The sequence below is a fragment of the Myotis nattereri genome (genome assembly GCF_964212035.1).
Source record: "Myotis nattereri genome assembly, chromosome: 18".
Taxonomy (NCBI): domain Eukaryota; kingdom Metazoa; phylum Chordata; class Mammalia; order Chiroptera; family Vespertilionidae; genus Myotis; species Myotis nattereri.
In genome coordinates, this window is record NC_138093.1 from 24217047 (window position 1) to 24230152 (window position 13106).

A 13106-nucleotide genomic window follows, 5' to 3' on the forward strand; every position below is an offset into this window, starting at 1 on the left:
CCTCGCTATCCATTCCCATTGCCTTGTACAGAGCAGGTATTTAATAGATGTCGGCTGAATTCGGTTTTGCATTCATGAAAAATCTGAAAAATGACAAAGAGTTCCTTTAGGCAGAAACACATTGGACGTCTGCAGTCTCCAGGTCAAGACTGAAGTCCAGCCTAGAGCTAATGACACTCAAGGGCGGCAGCTCGGCGTTGGCAGACCATCCTTCCCAACAGCCCAGCCGAGGAGGGTGGAATCAGTCAAGAGCAACAGGAGCACCTGCCATCATCACACAAAAATGTAATGACATTGAAGATGAAGGGAGTTAAAGGCTGCTGTGTAATATTTTTAAAAGCCACGATAGTGGAGAAGGAGATTTCTTGCCAAATGCCCCGTGTGTTTATTTAATCAACACGCCGCCTAGGATAGAGCCACGTTAAGAGCTTTTGATAAAATAGTCGTTCGGACACTAGACCCGAATTCTGGTCAGCATGCTAAAGCTCTCCGCAAATCTTTTAAAAGCAATTTCCACTTTGTAGCTTCCTAGTAACAGTAGAAACATGAATCAACATATGCCGCATTGATTTGGGGTTTCCATGGAGACTGGAAGGACATAGGGAAGGGAAGGACAGAAAGAGGCCACTTGACCCAAAATTCTACTAAAAAAAAAAAAAAAAAAAAAAAAAGCATCTCCATTTCATTCCTCTGAGCATTAGCAGCCTCATTTCCTGTTCACCAGTTCAGGCATCCGGATATTTAATTGGTAATAAGCCTGCTCGACTTCTCACAGGAACATCAGAGGGGACACGGAAAGAAGTCAGCAGCTCAAGGTGTGGGCCCAGGAGGTTTGCAAAGGGAACCCAAGAAGCACAGGATCTGGAATCAGAAGGAAGGACCCCTGGGCCTAACTCTGCCGGTAGCCAGCTCTATGACCCTGACGACCCTGACTAGCTGTGTGATCACCAACCAGTATAACCAAGCGCGTTGAATTTCAATTTCCTGCTTTGTAAAACCTAAATTCACACCCCCTGCCCTGTCTATTTTTCAAGGTGGTTATAAGAAAGAAATGAGAAAGGCAGTGGGAAGAAAAATGCTTAGCAAATTCTAGTACACGGTGCACTATTATTATAACTGGTGATACTCTGAGCTTCCCTTTAAATGGAATTGTGCCAGTAAGCAAGAAAATGCAAAAGAAAGATGGTTGATTTCATGGTGAGTAGCCTGACTTGAAAAAAAAAAAAAAAAGACAGTGGGTTAGACAGCCCTGAGTTTCCAGAGCTGTAGCTGTAGGCAAGTGACTCTCCCCGTCTCTGAGTGTCATTTTCATCATGAGCAAACTGAATATCGCTTTGGCTTGTAATAAGGATTAAGTGATGTCATGTAATCGAGTGTTAGCACAATGCTTGACTAAGGGCAAATGACTGTGTAGTGGGAGCCACTATTAGTAGCTTTATTGACTGTTTCATCATCTACAAAATGGGACTCAGAATTCCTACTATTTCCCTACTTTACCTAGAGGACTGCTTGGAGGATGTCTGCTCAGCTACTTGATATGCTGTTTGGGAAAATGTGCCAAATAAACAGAATGTTATTATTTCAAGGTTCAGCTTTGTTGCCTGCTCACTGAGGTGACACAAGACTGTGTAAAACATATTTGTAAGGATTTTTAAGCTTCTTGGTGGAGAGGAGGGTTTCATAATCTCTGTTACCTTTTTCATCTTCTCTTGTTCCTCTCGTGCCCTCATTTGTCTCCTTATACCCGATGCAACCTTTTCTTCTTTCCTGCCTCCTTTCTTTATTCACTGTCTTTATACTTCTTCTAAGTGTGTCTAGAAGGATTTTTAAATTAAATTTAGGAGGCTTTGGTGTCTAAACTGCAATTGTTCCTTAGGGATCCTAAAATTAAATGGTATGCCAACACTGGGGAAAATGACATAAAATGGGTGGATATTTTAGGATTACAGGATTGGTCATCACTGATATATATATATTCAACCAAATGCAGTTCATGGAATTTATTTTGGATCCTTATTCAAATTTAAAATCATAAAAATATTATGAGACAATTGGGGAAATTCCAGCACCGATTAGACATCAATATTAGTGTGATATCGATAGGAAGGTTATTTTTTTCTTAAGCAACCTTATTATTTAGATATACACTCTGACACATTTACAAAAGAAATGATATGGTATTTGGGACTTGCTTCTTCTAGGGTGGAGTGAGGGATGTTGAAGTGGGTGGTAGTACATAGAAGCTCACTGTTCTAGTCTTTTGACTTGTGTATATTTAAAATTGTGCATAAATTATTTTAAAATAGTGTAACCAGTGACAATATGTGCTTCAGTAAAAGGAGTATACAACATGTAAAGTATTAGTGCAAGGACACTGAAATATAGAAGGGGGCAACTTGAGCGGGAATTGATTTCCATTGTAAGTTGCTTTCCCCATGAATAACCTATTACTTGACTGCAAGGGAGCAGATGCTAACATTCATGGAGGTTTAGAGAGGGATGACTCTTAGACACCACCTGCAGAAACGAAACTTTAAAGACTTTGCCGAAGGTCACATTTCATAGAGGCAGAGCCGGGACTCACGCCCAGAGCCCCTGGGGCAGCATCCAGTGACATCCTTTCCTCCCACAGATGAGCTGCCTTTCTCCCCACCCAGATTCCAGGGCAACAAGGCAACCTTGGGTGAGGAGACAAATGACGACCTGTTCTCTTACCTGAGCAACCCTCCCTGTTCCCATTGTAACCTCAGCCTTAAGCAGTGAACTCGCCTTTTACAAATTAGCTTCCCAGCGGCCAGCTGGCTTCTGCAAAAGCAGCTGATGGGCAGGAAGCCAGAGTGTAGAGAAAGCCAGGGCTCATGCACCACACACAATCCTTCACACACCCTCAGCCGGATCTCCTGATTCATCAAGGTCGCTGTTTCAGGGGTGTGGGAGGGATGGAAGCCAAAGCGTGAAGGACTGAGGAGGGGATGGAAAGAGAGGAGTCAGAGATTCTTTCGGGTAACTTTGCTGACAAAAGGAGGGTGCCCAAGTCAATTTTTTAAAAATGAAATTTCTTTTTTATTTGTAAGAACTGAATAACATGGCAGAAGAGAAAAAAGACAGAGGAAAGAGTTGAAAAAGCGCAGTAAGTGGGAAAGGATGGGTTCAAGGCCACAGAAGGAAAGATTCTCCTTAAGCAGACACATCTGAGAAGGAAGGAAGGCTGTGTGTAAATGTGGATGGGTTTGTAGGGGAGAAGATGGGGAAGCAGGTTGAGGTATTTCATACATTGCATAAGTAAAAAATATATTTTTCATCTCCCCATCTCCAACATTTAGCACAGTACCTGGCACCAAGAAGATGATCAATAAATTCAGTTGAATTTAACTGAACCAGTCAGCAGGTAGGCGAGTGAGACCATGTTTGGGGCAGGATGCTGGCCAGAAGAGGCAGTGTGGAGCCATAGAAATAGCACAGGCTCCACGGTCAGGTGACAAGTGTTCAAGTTCCAACTCTGCCCCTTATGGCTGGCTTAAGACCTTGCGTTCTTATCTCTGAAATCAGAATTTCTGAAGTGATGCCAACTTCTTGTATTACTGTAAAAATTCATTGAGATATTGAAGCCCACATGGATTATAAATGATTCAGCCTGATAAAAACATGAAGTCACATCGATAGTTATCAGAGTCATGGAGGGCAGAGGCCTAACCCCAAATGGGGGTGGGAGGAGAGGCTGCAGAGGAAGGGGCAGCAGGGTCAGACACGGAGAAGCAGTGGGACCTAGTGTGCAAAGCCCTGGGGCTGGGATGTAAGAGCACTGCACTAGCACAATCCAAGTGGGGCTCTCTCCTCCTATCTCACTGCCAGGGCGCTGGTTCTCCATGTCTTCCCCTTTGTAGGCGGTAACAAAAGCTTTATCATTTGCCATCAGGGCCTACAGCTGTGGGCAGAAAGCAGCTTCAGCACTCTCCCCCTCCTCTGAATATAAAATAAGCTCTTTCTAATCCTCCATTTTTAATGACTTCAGCCAATGGCTTTGATGTCCTCCCTTCCTGCTCCATTCTCGTCAGCCACCTAGAATCATGCGAAAAGGAAACCCCACAGCCATCAGACCCAGGGATGAGCCTGGCTGCAGCAACAGCGGCAGGAAATAGTGGAGTGAAGACCTGGCCTCCAGGAGACAGCTCTCCCACCAAGACCTGTTCCTACCATCTCATCTCTAGGAAATGAGATGCCTTGCTCTTAGGCTATGCTGGGTGCACGTTAATGCCTGCACCGGGGGCGGGAGGAGGGACCGGGGCTGTGTGGGTGCACTCAGATGCACAAAGACGCGCTGAGCAAATTCTGACACTTTTCCTTGAGAGACAAAGCCCTGATAGGAATCTACCTCAAGCCATTCAGCTTTTCTGAGACCCTCTTCTTTCTAGAACCTTTTGTTCAAAGATTCAAAAGCTTTCTGGAAATTCCTCACAGTGCAAACTCTTACAGGTCCTGATGAGAACGCTGATGCTTCGTGGACAGTAAAAAATATCCTAATCCCCAAAGCAAGGAGGAAGAAGCAAGGAGTGTTTCTTATGTTTCTGGAGATAGAGGTGTTTGGACAAAGAGGACATAAGAAAGCACGAAACAGAGTCTGTGATAGAACAGAACAAAAATTCTAAGCCCTGAAGTCTTTATACACAACAAGACTGACATTGGTATAGCACAGTCACAACCCACAAAATGCTCTCACGTTTCTGGAGCTGAACTTGATCAGGCAGCTTAACCTCTTTGGGCCTCAGTTGGTTTGAGGAATGTGGGAGGATTAAACAGTGACATGTAGGACAAGTACCTAGCAACGTTGCCCAGCACATCTTGATAACTGGGAGCTATCATTATGACTTTACACTGACCCTCACATAAACCTTTGGAGGCATGCTGGGCACTCGTGTTGTGCCCATTTTACAGATTACAAAAACACATTCTCAGTATCCCTGAGTGAAGGGCCCAGGGTTATTCAATGAATGGCCCTATAGAGACTGGAACCCGGGACCAGCCGGGCTTTTTCCAGGCTCCACGACATCTCAGCACATTCAGTTGTGCTGCTGACTCACCGCTGAGACCCACATTTGGCGGGTTTATTAATGGAAATATGATGGGTTTTGCTCAGCCACACTCTCACCAGCCCCTGAGCAGTACCTGGCATTTGTGAGATGGCATTGTGGCTAAGGAGCCCTATTCTTCAGATGAGAGTTCACTGACCCATGGGAAATAGATCTAGGCTCCATTAGCAGGTTTAATTCAACCAGACAAAGGCTGTGAGGACGTTTTCAGATTCCTTTATGGGTTAGGCGCTGTGTGACACTGTTGTTGTTGTTTTCCTTTTTAATGCCAAAAGGATCCAGGTGCCAGGAGCGGCTTACGCTTGCCTGGCCACGGTGGGCTACAGACCACACTCCGCACTCCAATCCCCACTCGCCCCACCCATTGACCTTCTTCCAAGAAACCTGCTCTAAGGATGGAGCTGACAGCAAAGGGTTAATAAAAACTAGTTTGCCAGATGGACTGAGTGCTGATGGGGCTCTCATTCCCAAAATAATAACAACAGCCATCAGCCCGATGCCATGCTGCCTGTTTCGAGCTTTGAACTTTCCCCAAGCATGCATCTGACCTCATAACGGTTCTCTCACTCCCCCACTTCCCAGCACCTTCTCCATCTTCCAAGAAAACCCTCAAGTTTCCCCATTCTGTAGAAACAAATAATCCCAGAATAACCCCAGTTTTGGAATAAGGTGGGCTTCCTTTCTCACGTCATTAGATTGAAAGCATCCCAAGATCAGGACCCACGAGCACCTGAAAGCCAGATGTTCAGCCTGCAATGAAACAGTGGACGGGTTCTAAGTGGCTCTAACACAGAAACAGAAAAGCTGCCCTTTCCCCAATGCCCCTGAGAGTCCCTACCTTTGAGCTGATGCCAGGGTCTCATCACCTGTGGGCGGCAACTGTGCCCTCAGCACACTGTTGAGAAATTGGTGACCTCCCCTCTCCCCCCACAAAAAAACTGTAGCTATATTTGGTGATGGGTACTAAGTAGACTTACTGTGGTGATCATTTTGCAATATATATATCACATCATTAGGTTGTGCATGTGAAGCTAATATAATGGTATATGTCAATTATGTCAATTAAAAAAAAAACCTGGTCCCAGCAAGTCTTTACTTAAATACGTCCAAGAAAATAATGCAGGATGTGAGCAAATTTTTGACTATGATGTTATATCAGCATTTTATGTAATCATAAAAATATGAAAAAAAAATTTTTTTAAAGAATTGGTGACCTGCCAATGGATTTGTTAATTAATTTGATGGTGGGAGTCCCTTCACAATGCATACATGTATTTAATCATCGGGTTGCACACTTTAAACATAATGCAATTTTACTTGTCAATTATACCTCAATAAAGCGGCAAAAAAAAGAAAGTGGTGATCTCCAATATTTTCCTCTCCCTCCAGCTCATGGTGGTGGGGAGTCCGTCTGCCCCGGAATGTGTCACCGGCGTTAGTCACCCATGACGCTGGAGACCTGCACCGTGACGGGAAACCGAACAGCTGCGCGGCCAAACTGCGGTGCAGGCGGCCGACTTAACACAACAGCAGGAGGCACGAATGAAACGGAAAGAGACAGTGCCATCACCCCGAGAGCAAAACCACGGTACTTCCAGAGCCCCTGCAGGCATCTGAGGGAGCAGACAGCATCCCTTTGGGCCAGAAAACAGGGTTTGGGGACCTAGGGGGCTGGGATCAGGGAGGAGGGAGAACAGAAAAGGACACTGGCAGCTCAGCCCCCACTAACAGGGAAGAATGGGCGAAGTCCTGCACCCCTGCTCCTGGCAAGGGTGGCGGGCTTCTCCGCTCTGAGGAGCAGTTAGAGGATAAGCCAGGGTCCTGACAGGACAGTGCCTCTTCTGCCCCAGCTGTCTGTGCCCCCCAGCAGGACTCCGGGCTCAGGACAGACAGCTCAGCCCACTCAGGCCCTGCTCCCTCTTACCTGTCTGGCGATGGGCGGTGCAGCTGGGAAGGTGTGGCTGGCTCGGGCCCCAGCTGGGCATGGCTCAGCGAAGCCCTGAGTGACAGAGTTAGCCACCTCCTGGTAGGGGAGGCCACTTCACCTGGCGCCCCTAGCAGAGCGGCTGCAACCCACCGCTCTGCTGGCTCGTCTCAGGCTTTGCATCTCCAGAGCTGGGAAAGAGTGAGCAGCAGGGAAGGGGGTGGGGAGGCGCAGGGAGGGGAGGGGGCACTGTGACAGATGATGCGCACTGCCAGGCAGAGTTGGGGGAGGACCCCGGACTCCCTCCGGCAGGATGGCACTGCCTGTGGCTCTCCCGCTGGCAGCTCCCTCACTGGCAGCTGCCTCCAACGGGACGAAGGGACAAGGGGACAGCCACTCTGGAGAATTCAGGGGGAGGCAGAGTGCAGAGGGTGGCAGAGGGTAGAGGCAGGAGAGGGAGAAGACGGCCTGGGTTGCACAGTGGGAAGGAGGGGAAGCAGGCAACTGGCATCAGGGAGAGAGGATAGCCTGCTGTGGTTCAGACATAGTCCCGGCTGGAAGCGTCTGCCGTATGAGGTGGTGTGGGGAAGGGACCAAGCCACATCCTCCTGGCCTGCCTTCAGGGCTGTCTCTCTCCTTCCATAACCAACAAGGCCACTCTGGCTTAGGAATGTGGAAAGGGTAGGTCATTTAGATCAAGCCACAGCTCCAACTTTCTCAAACAGGGGGAAACATTAGGCACGAAAGACTACAAGGCATACAATGTTTCGTGTTATTTGTCACTCTGCGCTGCAGGCAAGAGCGACCCCTCTGCCATCTGCCCAACCTGTGATCAGGGGACTTGTGGGAGGAGGAGGGGAGGCCTAGGAGAGAGTGTGTTGTGTGATGCTTCTTTCCGTCTGGAAAGTTCCATTTGGGTGGTCAGGAGCTTGGGCCCCTGCCTGGAGCAGCTTCTGGGCGTGAGAAGTAACCAGCCTTCAAGTCAGAATCTAGAGTCTCCTTGACCTGCCACCCATATGTAAGGGTTCACTGCACAGGCCCCAGAGCTGACAGTCATGGGCCCTGTTTACAACCACAGCCAGAGAAGGAGGCTGACACAGAAATTAATACACAAGCAGTGGAAGCTGGAAAAGACCAAAGGAAGCCACAGCGGGGGAACACTCAACAAGCGCAGTCAATGAAGGGAAAAGAGATCTCAAATAAGGGCCTTCGGGGTGGGAGGGGACAGGATGCAGAGGGAGGAGAACCAGACTGAGGCAGATTTCTAGGGAATTGTCCTTCCCGGCAACAAGCTGGTTCTCTTCCTTCCAATCTGTCTCTGAGGTCTCGACAAGCGCAGAACCAGATGACCCCTCGGGGAATGACTGCTACGCTTCGGGTCCTGCCTCTGTCGATGTCATGATCACGTCACTGCTGTGTAAAACATTACATCAATTCAACAAAATCGGGTGAATTCAGCAAACAGTCCTTGGAGCCCACCATGTGCTGTGGGAGATAAAGATGACTAAGACATCCTTGTCATGTCCCAGGTGACCCAGAAGATGAGAGACTTAAACAAGTGACTCTGATGCATGGATGGTGAGCGAAGGACTCAAAGAATGCTCTAAAAATGCAGATATTCCGTCCACCTAAGAAATCAGAGACGTCCTTTCAGAGGAGGCCTCAGCTGACTTGCACGTTGAAGGTCACCTGTGGATTTTGACAAGTAGAATTTAGAGGAGAGGAGAAGTCAAGGCTGAGGAACAGCCTCTACGAAGGCACAGAGTCTAGATGTGCTCTTTCTAGGGAGACTTGAGCAGAAAGTCAAGTGTCACAGGAGAACAGAGTGGAGGGGGTACATTGGGACCAGATGGTGAAAACGGTTAAATAAAGGAATGTCGGTCAAATCATCTTCATTACCAGATCTGCATTTGGAGAAGATACTGAGTGGAAAGGTATTGGAGGAAAGTGAAGCCAATCAAGGTTATTGTAAGTCATAGGTGAGAGAGCATGAGAGCTAAAGTAAGGCAACAAACGAGAAAAAAGAGCAAAGTACAGAGATTTGGGAAGGTCGAGTCAGCAGGACTTGATTTGATGGGGGGAGCAGGGGAGTTCAGAATGGTGAAGGATGGGAAGAAGTTGAGGATGACTCTATAATTTCACCTTTGAAATTATAAAGACTAGAGAACTTCGGTGGTAGAGCAGGTGTGGGCTGGTGAAGGAAAAACTGCAGTGTGTTTGGTTTGGGGTTGGTTGAGCTCTGTTGATATCCCAGGGCAAAAGCTGAAGAGCAGATGGAAATAACAGCATTAAATCTTGGCAAAGAGGTGTAAAGCAGAAAGCTCTCTACGTGAAGATAAGAGATGACAGTAGTCGATGAAATACTCAAGGACAGCAAGAAGAGAGGGGCTGAGGGAAGAACCTTGAGAAGTGACTACATTTAAAGGAGGAGTCAGGAAAGGGATCAGAGTGAAAAAGTAGGAAAACCAGAGGAATGAAATGTCACAGAAGCCAGGGAAGATGAGACTTTTTTGAGAAAGAAGAAGTGGGTGATGACTGAGATGAAAATGGCAGACTTCGAACTTCAGACTGAAGTTCAGACAATAAATGCAGAAGCAAATGAAAGAATGAGAAGAGGCATTACCTAGCCCACACCCAGTACTTAGATACGAGGGGTTGGAGGTAAGTAGCAGAACACACCACAGTGTGATGTACATATGCACATATGCACATGCTTAAGATAAACGTTTAGTAGATGGTTTATATGCATTCTGTGTCCAGTAGATGTGGAATTCCAAGAAGTGTGCACGCAAATCTACCCACTTAAAAGGATCTCTACACCCATATATTGTGTTCAGAATAAAATCTGTTGAAAGGGTGAATGAGACAATTTATGAATTTAATCAACTTATATTTAGTGCCTCCTAAGGGCCAGGCACTGTGCTAAGGATACCCATCCCTAGAGATATGCCCATAAACAAAACAGTTGGGGTTTCTTTAGTTTTCATTCTCCCTACTCTGCCTCTGTCCATCTGTCAAAACTCATCCAATTTAAGGGTCCACCAGCTATTTATGAAGGTGCCTCATAGACACCCAAAGCCTTTCTCAACAATGACACTCTAAGCTCCTCTTGTTTTTCAACTGCTATTGCTCCAAAATTAATCTAATCTGCTTTACTCTAAACCCTTAAGTCTAAATTTGTTTCTAGAGTTTAAATCTCTCTCCTTGCTCTGGGGGGTCTCAAACCTGGCTCAGCTCTCTGACTTGTCCAACCCTTCTGCCTTAGGCAAGAATCAATCGCCACTCAATTTTCAGCCCATTATGGGGCAACACCTGAAGCCAACCCCTTGCTAACAAGAAAAGCTCAGGCCTTTTCCTGAGTCAGTTCCCTTATTCTTAAGCAATCCTTCGCTTGCCCTAAAAAAAAAAAGAAGAAAAAAAAGAAAAAGCAACCCTTCAGCTCTTGTTAAAAATAGATATCTGAACCAGGCTGAGCTCCAGCTGACAACTGTAATCAAAATTCTGATACCCAGAGAAGGCAGACCACATAAGATGAACCCTTACAAAATGCTATCTTAACAGGGCTCATTCCTTGTTGAAAGGCAGATATAAAATACTATATTTTTAATTCTAAAACATATTTTTCTCCACATTTTAACATTTCTGTAGTCAAGATGTCTTACAATCATCATGTACCTAGAATGTGGTAAGGTGATGTCCTCGCTTTCGCCACTCAAAAAATAAAGCTGTTTTTAAAACAATGTTACAATTGATTCATTTTTATCTGTGAGGAAATGTAGTGGGCCACCATTCTTCATGGCCAAAATGCTAATTGAGTGCTTATTAAAATGAGCCCAACAAAAGCACCATAAGAGAAAAGTAAGGTCATGAGAATTTGTGGGGTTTCCAAAATCTTTAATGGGCTAATAGCTCTAATTCAGGGAATTAGAGGTAATACTGGGAAGAAGGGCACAAAAAAATTGTTCTCCTCACTTGACATTTACCAGAATGGATGATGGTCATTGAAAGTGAAGGAATTTGAGTTCTCCTGTTCTCACCCTTCTCCTGCTAGCCCCTGGACAATAGAATGGAGAAAAATATAAAATCACAGAGAAGGAGAAGCTAAAGTCATGCAAATCTACAAATGGGTTGATTTGAAATCCTTTGAATGAGGAGCTGGCATCATCTGGTCATTTGTTTGTTCTGTGTTATTTCATCCATCATAGGCTTTAGGAGGACAGGCTCTGGAACTGCTGGTTTGAACCCCAGCTCCACCACTTAAAAGCTGTGTGACTTTAGGCAAGTGACTTAACCCTGCTGTGCCTTAATTTTCATATTTGCAAAATAAATGAGCTGATACTTGTACCCTTACAGTACTGTCTGCCACATGAAAAATGCTCAATAAAGTTATGTGTTATGTATTTATTACTTTTGACTTGACATTTCCTTGAGAGAAAAATAACTCTTCTCTCTGAAAAGCTCAAAAATAATTCCATCAAGTCCTGGAAGAAACCTATGTCCCTCCCTGATGCACAATTGTTTTCTCCCCAAGATTAAAGCCACGCATACCTTTCCCCCAAGACTTTCTACTTGTGGGTGAAAAAAAAAATCAGCCTCATTGTTTAGAAGAGGGTGAATTTGCTTCTGAGCAAACTCCTTTTTTCCATGTTCAAAATTTCACCAGACCTGAATAAGAAAAAGGCAGAGTCGTCCCAGCTGGAGTCAGATGCTTATCATTATCTTATTTAACCCCGAAATGATCCTTACTTCAGAAGCACAAAATTTACTGCAGAAATGAGAACAAGAGGAATTAGAACACGTCTCTGTAATGAATGTGGAGTTTAATAGATCCGGAATGTTTGAGTGCTCTGAGACTTAGTGTACGTCTGAAAGGAAGAGCCCAGAGAGACTCAAAGCACTTATTTCAATGAATAGAATGTTTCTTATGATCCTGAGAAGGTTAAGGCAAAAGACAGGTTATTGTATAGAGATAACTATAAATTGCACATTTTTATTCCTTTTTTTTTTCATATTAAAAGCAGCCTCTCTTTCATCGCCCTGCACTCCTCCATCCCCAGGCCAGATGGCTTTCACATCATGATGGAGACAGGCCCTCCTTTTTATTCATTCCATCAGGGATTAAAAATATGGAAAGGGATGCTATGGCTGAATGAGCGTTTCTCCGCGAGGCTCCGAGTATTTAGAAACCAAAGGAGGAGCTTTCACAGTGAGTGGGAGGGCATGCAGTGGAGGCAGGGGGTGGACCTCTGCAGACCACCACTCCCCCCCCCCCCCCCCGAAACCCAGAGAGCCAGGATCAGCTTGGAGACAGGCCTCAGGGTCAGGGGTACAGGGAACTCCAGCCTGGGAATTTTCCCAGCTCTCCATCTCTGGGGATAGGCACTTGCCACAAGGGAAGTGGAAAATATTTTACAAAACAGTGGAGACACGTGCCACAGAGCCGCGTCCTCAGAAACTCCATGCAGATCCCCCGGGAGGCGCTTTCCCGTGCGGTGGCTCCGCAAAGTCGGCTTTGTTGCTGCAGGCGCCTTAGGAACCCGAGGGGATTCACAGAACCCTGGGGATTGCACTGGGGATGCAGGGAAAGTCCCCCCAGTGGCCTGCAACGTGCCGTGGCCTTGGGGCCTTCCTGGCAGGAAGGCTGGATGGCTCTATTCTAGGAGCCCAAAGGCCTGGGATCTACAGAAAGGGCTCCCTCGGGACTATACTGAACGTGCTCCAGCATCGCCTTCGTGGTTCAGCGACTTGCTTAATGACACATGAGAAGACTCAAGCAAATTTAATAGGGTGCCTGCCCTGGATGAGATCCGGCCGCTCACACGCCAAAAGAGGCGGCAGTGGGGCTTCTAAGGCTACTTCCAGGCTTTGGGCCAAGGGCATGAACACATGAAGCGTCTGCTTAGGTCTCAGCTTCGGAGTCCTGAGTGCCTAACAATGTGCCCCGATAGCCAGCCAAGGGGGGAAAGGCCTCCATCTGCTTCCCCAGTCTCTGCTCCAGGGAGGGGCGGGGGAGGGCCGTCCCCTCAGCTGCGGGCCTGGTTCTGCCCAGCGATTGGATGACACATTTTCAAAGCTACTCTCAAAGGCTTTGATGA